The sequence below is a fragment of the Camellia sinensis genome, chromosome 12, assembly GCF_055761805.1.
Source record: "Camellia sinensis isolate YWXY chromosome 12, ASM5576180v1, whole genome shotgun sequence".
Classification (NCBI taxonomy): domain Eukaryota; kingdom Viridiplantae; phylum Streptophyta; class Magnoliopsida; order Ericales; family Theaceae; genus Camellia; species Camellia sinensis.
Window position 1 is genome coordinate 132,573,631 of NC_138972.1, and position 14,780 is coordinate 132,588,410.

General features: G+C 35.0%; 1 pseudogene; it reads right to left on the bottom strand.

The window, feature by feature from the left end:
• Positions 1 to 1,498: 1,498 nt before the first annotated feature.
• Positions 1,499 to 10,221, bottom strand: LOC114264811 (kinesin-like protein KIN-14I; annotated as a pseudogene).
• Positions 10,222 to 14,780: the final 4,559 nt, after the last annotated feature.

Here is a 14,780-nt window from a genome sequence, read left to right on the forward strand (position 1 = left end):
GTTAAATATTTATTTATTTTTGTCCTTTTTATAATATTAATATAGTATTTCATAGTAACTAAGGTTTATTTTGATAATTAAAAAAAATAGCTTTGGTCCAGCCAACTCTTTATTCAAAACGACCTTTGGTCCAATTCAAACATATCAAACGGCCTCAAGCCCAATTCGAATATATCAGGCGTATCAAACGGCCTCAGGCCCATTCTCTTTATATTCATATCCATGCGTATTTCATATTCATGATCACGATCCCTTTCATTCAAACGGCCCTTGGCCCATCACGGTATTCAAACATATCAAATGACATATTCAAACGGCCTTTAGCCCATCTTTGCATTCAGGTTTAACGGCCTTTGGCCCAATCGTTCATATCCGACGGCCGTTGGCCCAATCATTCATGTCAAACGGCCTTAGGCCCAATTCAAATATATCAAGCATATCAATGGCAAATGGCAAACTGTCTTATACAAAATTGCACATATAGAATACTCATTCATATTTCAAATCAACAAATCCATGAAGCTTATACAGAAGTAGCATTCGGAAAGTAACATACTTGAAAATATCTTTACTAAGATATTACTCACAATGATCTGACGGTGGATTTGCTCTCGTGCTTGACCCTACACATTTCATGAACATAATGGGTCACAAACGATTCAATCCGTTCTTAATTCATACATCCCTCTTAGGCTTCTTTCTTCTTCTTTTAACTCATTTACAACGCTTAATATATGCCTAAGAGTACTTAGAAATGAAAGAGAACGGAAAATGAAACACAAAACATCCTTACAAATTTTCTGAAATAGGGCTCCCCGCTCGAGTGTGGATTTCGCCGCTCGAGCGGACCCCCATGGTCTGCAAAAGTACTGGTTGCCTTATTTTCACGCTCGAGCTTGAATTCGGGGCTCGAGCTAAAAATCACACTACATGGCTCCCCGCTCGAGCGTGAATCTCCCTGCTCGAGCGGACATCCATGTCTACAAAAGTTCTGGGAACTAGCATTTCACGCTCGAGCGGCGCTTTCCCCGCTCGAGCGGACATGACAATTTCTGGGTTTTCCAGAATCGTTCTTCAAGTGCAACCTTGATATTCAAAGGTCCAGCATTCATGTTTTTGGTCCAAAAACGTGGAAACACAATATATAGCATAAGGATGCAAGCAATATGAGGCCAATTATTCAGAATCCATAATCATACTCTCAAATTAATCAACATTTCTCTTGTATGGTTGAAACCCATGCATTCAAACTTCATATAATCTTCATATCTCCATTAATCAAACATGCATGTCAATTTTAACTCCAATTCTAGTACAAATGGCACTTATAATCATGAAACTCATGTAGATTATGCATGCATGAGAGATTTGATGCCCAATTCTCCTTGTTTAACATGATTCATGCTCAAATATGCAAATTCATAGCAATTCTTTGCATGCATGTACATAAAAGCTTCCAATTCTTCAATTTCATCTCAATTTATGTTCTTGACCACCATCAAACCTTGAATTCACAATATTACAAAATTAATTCATAAATCTTTGCTCAAATACTCACCTATGAGCTTTAATTCTTCCAAATTATAGCAAATTCTTGAGCCTAGCCTCTCAAAACTTGAGCTCCTTATCAAGATCTTCAAGATTTGCCCTTCTCTCTCTCTAAACTCGGTTCTCTCTCTCTCTCTCTTAGGTGTGATTTCAGCCAAATGAGTTCAAAGAGAGGAACTAAGTGTATATAAGCCTATTTATAGGCTCTCTTAATCACACTTCATTAACACTAATTAATTGAGCACCATTTCATCAATTTAATCTAATTAATCTGATCCAAATCAATTTTCAATTAAATTTCACCGTAAGCTCTAAAAATTACGCTAATCACAATGGCGTAATCAATTTCGGATTCTGTGGCCGATAGGGCCTTCAATTTAAATTCTAAAGCAGATAATCAAACAGATTTTCCTACGGTGAATAGATAGAAATTCAAAATCACATATATTCATATAAATGGCACTCAAAATCATATCAAACACATAATCACAATCATAATCAAGATTAATTAGCATAACATGGACCAGGGTTATCACAGAAGGTTGTGGTAAATGCATTTGTCTAGGCTTATCAAGTGAGTCTTGGAGCAATTGTGTGAGTTTACTGTTCCTGTAAGGGACGTGTGAATTCTTCTGAGCAAGGGAAGAGATCACATCACCCAAAGTAGAAAGAGATTTGTTTATATGTTGCGCCTCTTTTAGTCTGTCTCCTGTATCTTCAGATTTGTCTACCCTCTCACTTCCTACCAAATCAACTAAATGCATACAGCCACGACGAATAGTTCCAGATGTCAAGTCCCTTCCTTGGACATGAACACTCAAGCAACTGCAAATTGATTAGCAGTAAAAGTCAGCAATATCAAAAGAGATATGCTTAGAGACATGCATAAGAGGAATTAATCCATACACACCTATGAAAGCGACTACTACGATCATTGAGGGCTGTTACACCCACCGCATGATTCTTTTGTCCTCATCAAATCAATAACATCAGATGTTGATGTCACTCGAAAAAAGCTTGCATCTGGTAAATTGAGTCTAGTTTGAGAACTGTTGCGGATTTTTAATGTGTTAATACATTAAGTAAATCCTATGAGGTGCAGACAATGGTGTGGAAAGACTAAAAGAAAATCCGAGTCTTAAATGCTAGTTAATTTTTTTAATATCAATAGTTTATTTTAAAGGATATCTTTTGTCAAGATTCATACGTTTGAATGACAATCTAAAAATGCATAGAACAAAACCAATATTAAAGGATATCTTTTGTTAAGACCATCAGTAATGAGTAGATCTCTAACTTGCTCATTATATCTCTCAATCATCTGAACAGAAACATCATAGCTAACGATGTTCTTTCTTTGTTCTACCAGAAGAAACAAATCGCCTAATGTCCTATAATTTACACCTTGATTTTGCTCTGTAAGATATGTGGGTCCACTCTGTGTATTAAAAAAAGAAACCATCAATTATTTGTTTCGCTACACAAATATCTCATGATATAGATGTTTCAGAAATAATTGTTAGCATATCTTACCATTGTGTAAGTTTTTCCTAATCCAATTTGGCAATATGCAAATATACATACATTATATCCATCAAGAACAGATCGAATCAGTGGTTCGGTACCTGAAAAAACCTCCACTGAAATACAAGGCAAAGGGATAGAGTTAAAGAAATTCTAAAAAGTAAGGATCTATAAAAGCCCAAAGTCAAAACCTCACAAACCTTGGGCTGCAGATGGCCCAAAAACTTTGTTAAAGTTGAAAGACCTATGCTCTTTTCTGTACTTTGATGGTGTAGTAACAGTAATTGTTCTCTCTTTTATATGTTCCACAGTACTTAAATTGTAGCACTTGGGAAGTGTATTTGAATCTTTTATTTTGTCTTAGAAATCCTTGGTATAACGATCCCGGGTTTACCCTTGTTGTACAGTGATCCGGACATGTGTCCGTGGATGTTGGCAGTTGATTAGTATCTTATTTACATCATTTTTACTTCGTATTTGAGTTATAGGATGTGTTGGGCAGGGTTGTTACAGGTTGGTTAGGCCTTGGTTTCAATTCCTTGTCGTCCAGTTTTTAGGCGTTCCGCTCGAGCGGGTCTTCTTGCGCTCGAGCGGGTATTGCACACCTCCAGTATTTCGGGTTTCTGCAAAACTTCTGCAGACGTGATTTCTGCGCTCGAGCGGGTTTGTTTACGCTCGAGCGGTGGCGCTCGAGCGGGTCATTTGGCGCTCGAGCGGGTAGTACTTTCTGGGTGTAAGTTCTGGGAGGTGGAAATCTGCGCTCGAGCGGACTGGTTTTCGCGCTCGAGCGGAAGTGCTTTATTCTTGTGTCTTGGCGCTCGAGTAGGCCTTATTGCGCTCGAGCTTGTCCAGAGTTTTGTTCTTGGCGCTCGAGCGTCGTGTTCTCCGCTCGAGCGGGCCATACGTATATGAGTTATCCGCTGGGTGATTTTAAATCACTTTTTACATTTTTTTCTCTCTCTTACTTTTTCTAAAAGCTATTTTGAGAGCTCCTCTCTCTAAGATCTTGCCTTCTCTCTAGATTTTGATCTAGCTAGGGTGAGTTCCTCACCTTCGGTCTTTGTAATAGTTGTGTTGATCGTCGAGGGCGTCGTTTTAATCTGAAAATTTCAGAATTTGGAGCATTTTGGTTTTGGTCTTCATCTCCATTCGAGCTCTAACTTTGAGGTAGGGATATCCTACTCCTCTCTATGGATCTTGTCTTTAAATTTTGGTATTTTGAGATGTTGGGGTTGGTTTGGTAATTTTGTGAAAGTTTGGGGGCCTTCGGGTAATTTTACAAAAGTTGGGTTTTTATTTACAATAAACCTAGATGCATGTTTGGCATGGAGAAATGAAATAAATGTTAAATCATTGATGAAAATGGGACCTTAAGGGTTGTAATGTTAATTATGGAAAATACCCTAATTACATTGTTTGATTAATTGGGTTAATTAATCGTGAGAAATGAAGAAATGAAATGGAATTGTTGAGAATGGGAATGTATGGGGTTAAAGGGTGTAGTTGAATTACTTATCACTCACCGAAATGAAATGTTGATTGAATATCCATTTGTGCATTTATTTTCTGTTTAGAAATAACTGCTTTGGGCTATCGGTAGAGGATAGTCGTGATTGTTGTAGACAATGCATGATGATTAGGTAAACGAAAACTAATCAATGGAATGTGTCATGGAATTTGACGGTTGATAGAATACATTAACTGCATGTATTGGATGACTGTATATAGGACCAATGTGTTTGTATACGTTGTGTGTAGAGGAGGAGATGGGGGATGTACTCCGCGGTTTAGGGGAAGATGGGGGATGTACCTCTAAACCGGATAGTGTTGGGAGAAGATAGGGGATGAACTCCGTAGACACAGCTCATATGCTTGTCTAGAGAAATGAAGATAGAGCTCATATGCTTATCTTTGAGAAGTGTAGATACAGCTCTTATGCTTGTCTAGAGAAGTGGAGATAGGGCTAATATGCTTGTCTTTGTGAAATGTGGATGTAGCTTATAGGCTTATCTATGAATGTGGGATATAGTTGTTATACATATCTGTTGAAATGATGATAGAGCTATTATGCTCATCTAATGAGAAAGGGAAAATGAAAAGTAACTTGGACTCATAAGTCGTATGACATAAAACGTGATTTATGTGGATGTATCAGTGTTGGCCATCTATCAATTGCTAATCTTTTAGTCATTGTTCATGGTTGGTTTAGTATATTTCTACTGGGCTGTGGCTCACCCTATATGGGAATATCATTTTCAGGTGCAGGTAGCATGCCACCTCCAAGGACGTAGCTTGGGAGGCTAGAGGCAGGCGGATTCTTTTGTTGTTTTAATTTTGATGTATTACATGTAATCTCAAGCCAAGGGCTTAAACTGTAAATGAGTTAGTACTCTTTTGTTGTAACCAAGTGTTGACTTGGAAAGCTGTAAGCCCGTAGGGCATTTGCTTTTGTTGTTAACATGTAATACTTTTGTAAGGAACTACTCTGATGAATAGAAGAACGTTTATCTTTATTGCCAATTCATGTCTTTATTGATGAGTTTAATGTTATTATTTTGGGGGCGTTACACTTGGTATTGTTGTATCTTGATTTTGGAGGTGTACAAATTGATTTAAACTTGTTGGGATTGCTCGTTCACGCTTGTTCGTATTGAAAAGTTGTTTGGAAACTTGAAAATCATGTTCTGGGGTCGACACCGGTCTTGGTGTTGTCGACACCTTCTCTTTTAGTTGGTCGCAAGGGTCAACACCAATCTGGAAAGGGTCGACCCTTGTTCTGAAATTGTTCACTGCATTTTGGGGTCGACACCAGTCTTGAAGGTGTCGACACCTTTCTTTTGTTGTTGGCCACAAGGGTCGACACCAGTCTAGGAAGGGTTGACCCTTGTCCAGAAGTTGCTTGCTGTTTTTTGGTGTTGACACCAGCTTGGGGAAGGGTCGACACCTGCTGTGTTATTATACTTAGTGTTCCAGCTTTTCTTCATAAGGGTCGACACCTGTGTTGCAGGGGGTCGACACCTGCGATGTTTTTCCAGATTTTTTTGTCGGTTTGGGCCTACTTTTTGGGGGTTTTGACCAGATATTTTGGGTTGACTTTGGGGCTTATTTCTAACTTTACCTAGTGCTATAAATAGGCTCTCACTTAACCCTTTTCTTTATTTCTTCCTCTTTTTTCTCCCTCTAAACCGTGGGTCTCTCTCTCTCCCTCTCCAAAACCACTTTTTTGCTCAAAGATCTTTAGATCTACTCACTTGGAAGCATCTCCTTGCCTAGCTCCTTTGAGAAAGGTTGTAGATCTCATCAAGAGCTTCATCTTGATCCAAGTAGTTCGTGGTTTCGTCGCCAGTGATTTTTGGGTTGTTTTCTCCTCTTCTCTCTTGATGTAGGGATTTCTTAAGTTATATATATATATATATATATATATATGTTTTGCTATCTAAATGTTGATTTTAAAAGTGTTTTGAGACTATTGTGTTGAGTTTGATTTTTGCTACAAATGTAAATAGAGTTTTGAAAATAGGGGTTTATATCTCAACCCTTTTGCTAACCCTAGAGGGTTTCCTCTTTATTTAACTCAAGGAATATGATTTGGGTGGGTTTCACCATGAAATGGGAAACATGAGGTTTTTGATTAAAACCCTAGAAATTGGGGATTTTTGGGAAAATGTGGAAATGTTCATGGAACCTTCTTTTCTTTTGATAAAAAGATGAGAGAGCATTGATTTCATAATGTGCTTTGCAAAATATGGAAAGTTTTTGACATATTGAAATGGGTGTTTTGTTTTAAAAAACTATTGTTGAATAAATAATGGTATATAGTTGTGGAATGACAATTGTTGTGCACCATGGATAATGATTGTAGCTATGTATTAATGGCTCATGGTGATCTTGTAAAAGAACAGTGAAGAGGGGAAATGGAAATTGTGAATGTTGACATTATTGTGGAGACATTGAAAATGGAGAAATGTTATGAGACATTATGTATTGCATCATGTTCTCATTTGATTTATTATCATTGTTACACATATTGAAATGAATTGGAAAACGTTTACTTTGAAAAATATTAAGTTGTAATGAGAATTGTGAAAATGTGTTATGGGGTAAATATGGTGGTAAGTCCGGATAAGGGGTGTAGATGAGTTTGATAAGTTGGCCTGAGTGTTCATGGTGAAAGACCAGAAAACTGCGCGGATAGGTGTCGAGCCTTCCGGTTAATACCGGTAAAAATGATAGTTTGGTAGTACTCGCAGAGTCTACTTGCAAACACCAGCCTAGGGATTACCAGTGTCGTATTTACCGCCTCTATTGATTAAAATTGGAAGTTTGGAAATTAATGAGATTGCATTACATTTTTGGGAACATAGTGATTTTCAAGAAAAGCATGAGATGAAGTTTTCTTTAAAAGTGCATTGCATGGCATTGGCATTTGCATTTTACATTGAGAGCTAGCATAATTGTATATACTTTGTAAGAAATTCTCTACTGGGCTTTATGCTCACCTCTATGAGATTTGGTGTAGGTAAAGATGTGGTGACCCCGTCAAATTGAGAATGTGGTTGTGTTCTTGTGAAGAGTAGATTACTCTTTATTTTGTTGTGACTTTTTTGTAAAGCCAAGGGCTATTTTTGTATGGGTCCGAGAGGCCATTTTTGTGTAACCGGGCTTGAGCCTTGGAAGATATAAGCCCGTAAGGGCATTTTATTTATTTTGGGACTTGATGCTCTACATGCTATGGATTCATGTGTTTCTATATCCTTGAATGTATACATCGCATGTGGGACTTTTGTATAAACCTTGGAATTTATGAAGTAAAGGTTGAGGATTTGCAATGATTATGTAGCGAATGTTGATTGATGGGTTATATCTGTGTTGGATTATTTTGGGGCGTTACATAAGTACTTTGATTGCCCACCCAAGAAGGGTCTAACTCGACAATAAACCCTAATACTTCCTAAGTAATTAAAAACAAAGATGTATTCAATCCATTTGATGACTTGGATAGAATTTAAAAGTGAGTGTGATTGCTAGACTTTTAGGAAACTAGTAAAGTTACCCTTAAGGTCCTGCACTTGATTATATAGTTTGCGGTTTTCCTCAAGAACTTTGTGATATCCAAAAGCTGCATAGGCAAGGCCGTAAATGTGCAGACCTATGAATGCAAGAAATTAAAATGAGATAAAAAAAAATCCTCTGAATGTTGAAGAAACCCAACTCCACCCCTCATAAAATAAATAAATAAATAGCTAATAATCTATTAAAACCAGCGACGATCACAAGAATCAAACTAAATTCCTACCAACATTGTGGCGTGAAACTTCATTTGCATGAACTGCATACCAACTTTTGTAGTGTGAAGAGTTTGCTTTAGCTCCTACAGAAAAGCAAATTAACATTAATGCACATATATAAAAGACAATAAACAAAAACTAGTGGAAAATACAATGCAGCTAGGTCATACTATAATATCTATGTTCTGTTGTTCAAATATCATCTTCTGTTTCAGAAATTGTTTTTCTGATTCCTCATCAAGGACATGGTTTCTATGAAAGCATTCCTCTTTCTTTACTCGCATGAAACTTTTCTCTTCTACCTACAACATTCCAGAAACGAGAGAAAAAAAATCATACTATAAATTGAATTTTAATTAAAAAAATGTTAAAGAAATGCATCAAATATGTGCCCGAACAAAATAGCTAAATTTTCCGCATAAATCTGGCGATCAACAAACCTGGACATCACCAGAACCATGCTTCAAGAGGGATTTGTTGCCCAGAGAAACTATCACATCTTTTGAAGTTTTTTTCTTCTGTTAAAATACATTATACAAAAATAAATAACTAATAAATTTAATAATTAGCTAGAATTTTTTTATTTAAAACATGCTTCTAAATGGTTCTTACACACATCAATTCTATATCAATTGTTTAATGTCAATGCACAGTGTGAACATTCTTTAGAGCTGATAAACATCTCCATGAGCACTTCAATATCTTCTTTAAAACTAAAACAAGTGGTACTAATAACAACATACCAACTCGGTTTCGCTTGCAATGTGATACTCAAACTCTTCCACAACCTTACATAGCACAGACTCCACCAACTGTTGTAAGAAAAAGAGCGTTATTGTAATTTATGTGGATTGGACACTCGGCATCCCATGATGGAGCACCATAGTATAGATTATAGAAGACTATAGATAGTTGCCCCACCTCCCCAAGCCTGATTACATGATTGATTTTCTCATTAAATAATCTAATTAAGGCACTGAAGACATTAACAACTTACTGTTGGCACTTCTTCAGGCTTCTTATCTAACAGAATTGCTCGAACAAGCATACTCACAGAAGAACTACACTAAAAATAAGCACATACAAAAATAAGTCAATTCTTTTCGCTCAAACATAACAAAATAATCATGGATATATATCACTATCATCAATTCCTAACCTTATTATTAGAATTGAGGTCAGCGATTGTAGCATTCAAAGATTTTTCGCCCATTGACAAGTTCCTTGTCAAGGAACCTGTGAATGGTTATGAATTCTTTCGCATAAAATGCTTTTCAGATGTCACGGTTTTTAAATTTCCCTCAAATTTCCATACTCCATTTGCACCTGTCTGTTTCCAGTCACTATAGGATTTTAGTGGTAGAACACAAATCACAACCCTTGCAGATTTCCCTCACTGAAAAAATTAATAGAGGATATATTAATGACCAATTTCTAAGTTGTGAGATTGTTTCTTAAAACAACTATTCATGCAAGATCATAATCGCATCACTCTGATAGATAAGACACCTACTTGTTCCAGATCAAATGCCTCAAAAGTAGGAAGCCCCAACTCTTACGCAGCTACAAGAAAATTTCTTACATTTTCAAAATATTGATATGCAGACAAAGGTGCTCCATCAGGTATTAGAGTCGAATCCCAATGACTCTCATCCACCTAAATCAATTATGCAAATATAAATATAAAAGAAATTATAAAATAGGACAATTACAAAAATGCTAATTGAAACAAATTTAAAAGAGAATTAAAGATCACCTTTGGCACAGCTCCAGGTTGAACTTTACTGAGAACATTGCAAAGAATCAGACCGCTTCTCAAATCAAGCCTGAACTCTTCCTCAGAAGGGTCAAATCGAGCCATTGATAGGTAGAGTTGATACTGTTATTGCTTCATGCTACCTCCAGTTAATCATTTGTCTTGTTGTGCATTTGTGTTAATGCTATCAAAGTGTTGTTGCTTCTATGGCTTTCATGGTGCTGCTACAACTGCTTATTTGATGTAGAAAGAAGATGATGATGATGATGGTGATGGTGAAGGCTATCAAAGAATATCTCTGGAGAAAGAATTTCTCTAGAGTGGTTTAAATTTTCTCTAGATCAGGTAAGAATAAAGTAGAGAAATTTTGAATTTCTCTAGAGTGGTTTGAATTTTCTCTGGATCAGGTAAGAACAAAGCAAAGAAATTTTGAATTTTTCTGTGGAGTGCTTTGAATTTTCTCTGGATCAGGTAAGAACAAAGCAGAGAAATTTTGAATTTCTCTGGAGTGCTTTGAATTTTCCCTGAATCATATAAGAACAAAGTAAAGAAATTTTGAATTTCTCTGTCAAAAAAATTGTCTAGTTTGAATTTTCTCTGGATTGATATTAAGGGACCTTAAACATCATGAAAATATTGAATGTCCTTTATGTTATAAAATCTTAAAACTAGGGACCCTAAATAAAATCCCCTTTATTTAAATGGATACTCCATATAGAGTGATAAATATTTTAGTAAAGAATCATGGAATCAAATTACCAAATCATGTTCGTGATTTGATTTAAGTTTTCTTCCAAAGACTTCACATTTAAATTTTATTTTCAAAATCTTAAAACCATTTCATCTTGATTCATCTTATAACCAAATCATCTTCATATATGAACATTTACTGTATGACAATTTATTATTACGTGATTTTGCATATCGATAATGGCATTTTTTTTTCAAAAGGGGTGAGCTAAATAAGTCTTTTTTTTATTGACTTTTTAAAAAAATTATGTCAAGTTTTTTATTTTCCTAGTCTGTCTTGTGTAGACAAATTTAAAAAGAAAAGAAATTGACAAATTCTAAAAAAATAATTAAAAAAGCCAAAATAAGTATAAAAAAAATGCCCACCATAATTAACTTATTTTTGTCATTTTCAAACTTTAAAAAAAATTAATTTTGAAATCTAAACTCCTTTAAAAAATTTAAAAAGAGTTGACTAAAAATGAAAATATCATCAAATAAGTAAACGCAAACAAACATGTATTCAGAGCAACATTTGCATGATGAAATGTCGATTTGAGAGGGTATAGACATCCCAATTTTAACCGACCCTAATACTTGGGCGCTTTCTTTTAATTATCCGATGATGACAATTAAAATATGTTTCTCACAGATCCTCAGTAAGAGAGATAAAATTTGAACTTTAATCCCAACCTTCACCATTATAGCCCAATTGTTTTAAACTACTAAATATTTTATTAGTTTAGTATTTTGTAATTTTGCATAATTTTATGTGTTTGTTTATATTTTTGGTGTTTTCATATAAATTGGTATAAATTATATATTTTTGTTATTATATATTATATTATATATATTATAAAAGAAAAATAATAAAAAATTTATGTCGGTCAGCCCTTGCTTGCCCACATCCAAATCCAAGCACATAATGCATATATATATATATATATATATATATTCTATTAGATATTTATTATATTATATGTATATAGTTTGTTTGTGGAGAGAGTTTGGCTGGCCTGCTGGACTCAATTGCATATAGATATATATTATATAATATTTATATTATTATATTTTATTTTATTTTGTTTGTTTGTGTCCTCCTAGTTGTTGCTTATATAAAGCAATCAAAGGGAGAGGAAGGGGGGGAATCAGAGGGAGAGAAAAATGAAGTGGTGCGAGAGAGTTTGAGAGAAAAAGAATCAGAAAGAAAGAAAATTAGTTTTTTTTAGAGAGAGAGAGGGAAAATAAAATATTTTCTTTGATATTTTTATTTCCATTTCATCAATACACCATTCAAAAACCAACCACTAAAGCTGTAATTCCAAATTTTGGACTGAGAATTGAGAATACATTCCACAGACTTGAAAGTAATCAAAAGAAAGTTTGTGACTCAGAAAATTCATCATTTCCCCATAAGGTAAGTTTTCACAAATTTTCATTTAATTTTAAAATGTTTTATAATTTGTTTAAATACTTCATTTACTTCTTTTCATAACTTTTTTTTTATCGCTTTAATGGGAAGGCTGCACCACCCACATATCTACTATAATTTAAATATTGTATATAAACTATTGTAACTTATTACTTTAAATAGTTTACCCCACCGGATGAATAGTAACCTCCGACGGTGAATAGTAAAAGTGGTAGGTTTCTCTCAAATTCTTTTGGGCTGTTTTTCAACATCTAAACTATGTGATTTGAAATTGTAAAAGTGGAGGTGTTAGCCACCCTTCCTTCTACTTGTTTACTAACTTGATCCTATTTAATTTTGCTCGCTTTCTATAGCTTAATTTCAACACTATTGTATGCTATTTAGGGGGCTGTTTAATTTATTTCAACGATTTATGTTTTAAATATCAAGTTTGTTTGTACTAACCAATTAATCAACTTCGCATAATCATCTATGCAACCTCCCTCCATTCTTTGCTTATTTCGATTAAAAAGTTGTGAAAAATTAAGATTGTGGTTCAAGTATAAGAAAGGAACTCTTCTATACTTAATGGTTTAATCTCTTCGGAGGTTCATTACCAAAGGTATAAACCACTCTATGCTTAATGGTTTAATCTCTTTGGAGATTCACTACCACAAGAATAAAACGTTTTATGCTTAGGAGGTTTATTACCAAATGTATAAAATGCTCTATGCTTAATAGTTTAATCTCTTTGGAGATTCACTACTAAAGGAATAAAACGTTTTATGCTTAGGTAGTTCATTACCAAAGGTATAAAATGCTCTATGCTTAATGGTTTAATCTCTTTGGAGATTCACTACCAAAGGCACAAAACATTTTATGCTTAGGAGGTTCATTACCAAAGGTATAAAACGTTCTATACTTAATGGTTTAATCTCTTTGGAGATTCAATACCAAAAGCATAAAACGTTTTATGCTTAGGAGATTCATTACCAAAAGTATACAACATTCTATGCTTACTGATTTAACCTCTTACGGGATTTACTACCAAAAGCATAAAACGTTCTATACTTAACGGTTTAAATTCTTTGGATGTTCACTACCCCAAATGTATACATGTTCTTATCAGTGTGTTTACTTTTAAGGGACTAATTGACCCTTGGAAATCACCAAGGAAAGTGTCATTATCACTTATTATCAAGTTTGGATTTCAAGTCATTATCACTCAACTTTGGGTTTTTCTAAATCATTATCACTCTTTTGAGTTTGACTAGTCCTTGTTGCACATCTTGAGTTTGACTTGGAATCCCTTATCGCTTGTAAATAAGTTTGACTCTTCCTTTGTAATTTCCCCCGAAGAAAATAAGATTTGTTTCTCGGGTTAAGTTGATGCTTGTTTCTCTTTATTGCGTTTTGGACTTAGTGGACGTAAATATCATTTTTGCACAAACAAGAGAAAAGATAAAGAAATGGAAAAGTAATAAAAAAAAGGCTTAAAAAATTGGTTAAAATTGGATTACAACCAACATCAAGAATTAACAAGATTAATTGGACTCGATCAGACGTTATACCGAGTCTATTGTGTCAAGGCTTGTCTTACATCAATTCATGATATTTTGTTGAACCTTGAAGCGTCTCTACTTCCCTTCTTGAATTCACTTCATGATAGAAGGAAGGGGTGGTTGTTTATTCATTGCATTTATTGATCATTGTCCAAATTGTATCCGAGATCATCAAGCAATCAACTTGCTAATTGATGGTTTTGGAGATGATTCCAACCCTCTCTTGAGTATTTTTATGATAGAGAAGGGTAAAAAAAAAAAAAAAAAGGACAAACATGGCTAAGAATACCTTGTCTGCACTGTTTCACCTCGGGTACAAAACACAGATTTCCACAAGAAAACAAAGTATTGGATTTATTTGGGGCTCGACAGAGTCGCGTTTCGGGGTCGGCAAGGCTCCAATAAATTGCAAAACAATACACTTTTCGAAAGCAGTAACTAGGGGTGAAACAGAACAAATCCCAGCAAGGCAGACAGAATAATTCCTGAGGAGCATCGAGCAACCATTACATATTATTATTGTAATAAATTAGACAGCCCCTTTTCATTTATTAGTCATTCGGCTTTGTAATAATTACTTTGGACATTTGGACATTCGGACCTTCCTTCACGAGGACAAATATGTAATAAGTTGTATGTCTTCCAACCCCCATTCTTTCTCCCTTTTATTTCACTGCTTATGATGGTTAGGTTAGGGACATCATGTTTAATTAGCATTTTCCATGATTTGCATCCATTCGTTTACATGCATAAAAGTTCGGCTCATCATATTATTCAAATGTCAAATTCAAACTCCTTACTTGCATACATGTGCTATCACATGCCTTGAATTGACTCACATGCCATACTAGTAGCGGAACCTTAATTACACGTTGCATGTGTTGCATTAGTCATTAAATTAGGATCATGCATTTTTTCTAACTATTTGGTTTCTTTTTGGACTCGCCTTCGAACATTAAGGT